At 40.2% G+C, this 3,120-nt stretch overlaps 1 long non-coding RNA gene across 1 annotated transcript in view; it reads right to left on the bottom strand.

The window, feature by feature from the left end:
- The window catches only part of LOC140518938 (uncharacterized), a 37,312-nt gene that overhangs the window by 17,996 nt on the left and 16,196 nt on the right, over positions 1 to 3,120 (bottom strand). The window lies entirely within an intron of this gene.

The following is a 3,120-nucleotide window of genomic DNA, read 5'->3' as shown; positions in this document are numbered from 1 at the left end:
CTTGTGTTTGATTACTGTGGCATAGATTTATAAGAATCAAACTGTATATTTAATGTGAGGGGGATATCTCATGAGTTAATGAACAACCAGACAACTAATGAATAAACATTCTGCTATTGAGAGGGAAAGAAACTGGGAAATCTAATGGAGGTTAGAGGTTAGAGATTCATGGAGAGGCAGCATAGCTTACTGGATAGCATGCTGAAAGATCTGTGTTTGATTCCCATCTCAGATACTTACTAGCTACGTGACACTGGGCAATTCACCTACTGTCTCCAAGCCTCCATTTCCTCATCTGTAAAATGGGGCTAATGACAGCAAAGGGCTGTTGTGAGGTTCAAATAAAACCTCATGTGTAAAGAGTTCCAAACCTCGAAGAGTTATCATTACCATAATCATAAGAAAATTTGAAGATGAGGGCAAGATCTTTATTAGCATTATGAAATGAAGGATTAAGACTATGTATGCTCCAGATAAGCCCTGTAAATGCAAACTACTGAAATAAAAAGCCTGCCAGAAAAATTAGGCAAGTGGATGTACTTTGACTTTCTTTGTTTAAGTTTCTTAAACTGAACACGAGTCTGAGGTTTCCCTTTTGCTTAACTTTACCTGGCCAGTGAGGGTCAGAGAGATTATGCTTTCTTGGATTAAGACCTGACTTGAACTCCAGTGGCACTGGAGGCATGACTTTGTGGGATGGGTGTACTGGCTACATACAGATTGAGCAACTTACAGGCACAAGGGGAAGCCAAGACACTGACAATTATCTTAGATTCCTACTTCAGTGGTAGGCAATGCAACTGGTTTCTACACCCTGCTGATCACGATTGGTATGGCTGTGGAATTTTGTTTTTTTGTGTGTGTATTTCTAGTTTCCTTCCCCTACTAACAAAAGAAGGAAGAGACTTAAATGTTCACTTCCTCCTTCATCTGACTCACCCATACCAGAAGCTTTCTACAACAGTGGTATTGTACTATCTTTCACATACAAAGATAATGCTACTGAAACATTGTCATTAGAACATTTTGAGATTTTTTTCAGACATTCATCAGTGAGATGTATGTCTGAAAATAAGGTCACTCAGTCATGAAGCAAAAACGAAGGATAAGAGATGGGAAGCCCTTGGGCTCAACTGGTATCCCTACAATGTCAAGAGATCTATAAGAAGGTCCCTGGCATGTTAGGTAGACCCTCTGTCAAGAAATTATGGGAAGACACAGGAGTCCTACTAGGTGGGCAGGGATGGATGATGGGTTGTGATCATCATTATAGGGAACACTCATGTCAGTGAGATCAGAAGGCCAACAAGATATTCTTTATGACCAACAATTTGTTTTTGTCAGGTGGCTTAGCTTACCCTGCTACAGGGATAGTGGAATATAGTAAAGCAAACTAATGCACGTCTGAAGCTCAGCCATGTCCTTAAGATTAATACATTGTACATGAATGAGCTGAGATTTCAATTCAACAAACTGTTACTGAGACCCTCATCTGGGCTAAATACTGGGTTGTTGTTGTGTTTGTCCTTCATTTTTGAAGAAGACCATGATCAGGGAAATGATGACATGACTTGCAGTTGACTTTAATTTGAGTGAGGGAGGGCTGTGCGAGGTCACCAGCCTCGCTTTCTCCTCCAGAGCCATCTGGGTCCAGTGGCCACATATTCATCAGGATGACTGGAGATGACCCAGAATGCAATGGGAGACCCTGGCCCTTTTAGGCAGAGCCTTTTCAGGTTTCACTTTGAGTGAGGAAATGCCCATTCAGTGAATAGGCCTCTTTAAGAAGTGAGTCAAGGGATGGCCCCTTTAATTAAAAATAAGTAAATAAAACTGGGAGGGAATGACTCTCAGGGTTGCTGGTTAAAGAGAAACAGTTACTACTGACATTCACCCTGACCCAGGAGGGCCCAAAATGTAGCCACGAAGTAGAGCTTGGGCAGGGACCTATTGTGATAGAATCTCTGAGAAATGCTGGGAGGTAAACATGAATTGTCCCTGCCCTCAAGGAGCTTACCATTTAGCAGGAAGAAAATAGAATATGTGTGCAAACTCTTAATACAAAATGGAAAATGACAAATATAAAGAGAGGAACAAACGAAATGTTTTGATCTATGAGAAAGAAGACATTGTTCCCCAAACTTCTAGATAAGTTAACTGTTAACTTTTCATTCTAACATTTTGGAGTTATGTGGGTAGTGCCATATGCCATATTCAATTATCAGAAATCTAATTTTTGGCAACTATTTCTTAATTCCCTTCATTGTGGCTTTATCCATATTTTATCCCTGCATAGAATCTAAGGCTTTGCCCATCACTGGTTCTATTAGAGGGGGATGAAGGAGAGCTGCAGCTTTTCAGATTGAGAGAAGGTAGTGAGCTGCTACAAGGATATGGTCTGTTCCTAAGGTCTTTGTAGACCTTAAAGAGGTCTCACTTGTTTGTGAGATTGTGGGGAAGATTTTTGTCATGAGTCCCTGGCTTCTTCCTGTACCTGTATTTTAAATGTTCAAGTTCAGAGTGGTTTGGGTGAGTTATTAGATCCCTTCCAACTCTGAGATTCTGTCATGTAGGTAGATTGGTTGTTGTCATCTTAGAAGATGAAGGTGCTTCTTTGGTAATGTCATAGTGCAAGACCATAAATAATATAAAAACTTACATTATTACATGCTTACAGTGCTTTTAAAAAAGAAATAGCCTGTGCACATATAATTTAATACTTTTTTTTACTGTAGCAGTGATGTTCCCAGGCTATCATTTATTGTTGTTCAGCTGTGTTTGACTCTGTGACCCCATGAAGGGTTTTCTTGGCAAAGATACTGAAGTGGTTTGTCATTTCCTTTTCTAGCTCATTTTGCAGATGAAGAAACAAACAAACCGGGTTAAGTGACTGGCCCAGGATCACACAGCTCATGTCTGAGGCCAGATTTGAACTCAAGAAGATGAATCTTCCTAATTTCAGGCCCAGTACTCTATCCATTGCACCACCTAGCTGCCCAGGCTATCATACTGACATTGTAATAATATATAATTTCCATAGCACCTCCAGGATTACCAAACGTTTCCCTCACAATTCTGGGATGTATTATTCCCATCTTACAGATGAAGGAAACTGAAGTT

This window comes from Notamacropus eugenii, chromosome 1, assembly GCF_028372415.1.
Source record: "Notamacropus eugenii isolate mMacEug1 chromosome 1, mMacEug1.pri_v2, whole genome shotgun sequence".
In the NCBI taxonomy this organism is placed as follows: domain Eukaryota; kingdom Metazoa; phylum Chordata; class Mammalia; order Diprotodontia; family Macropodidae; genus Notamacropus; species Notamacropus eugenii.
Note: the sequence above shows the minus strand (reverse complement) of the source record. Positions and strands in the feature narration are given on the sequence as shown.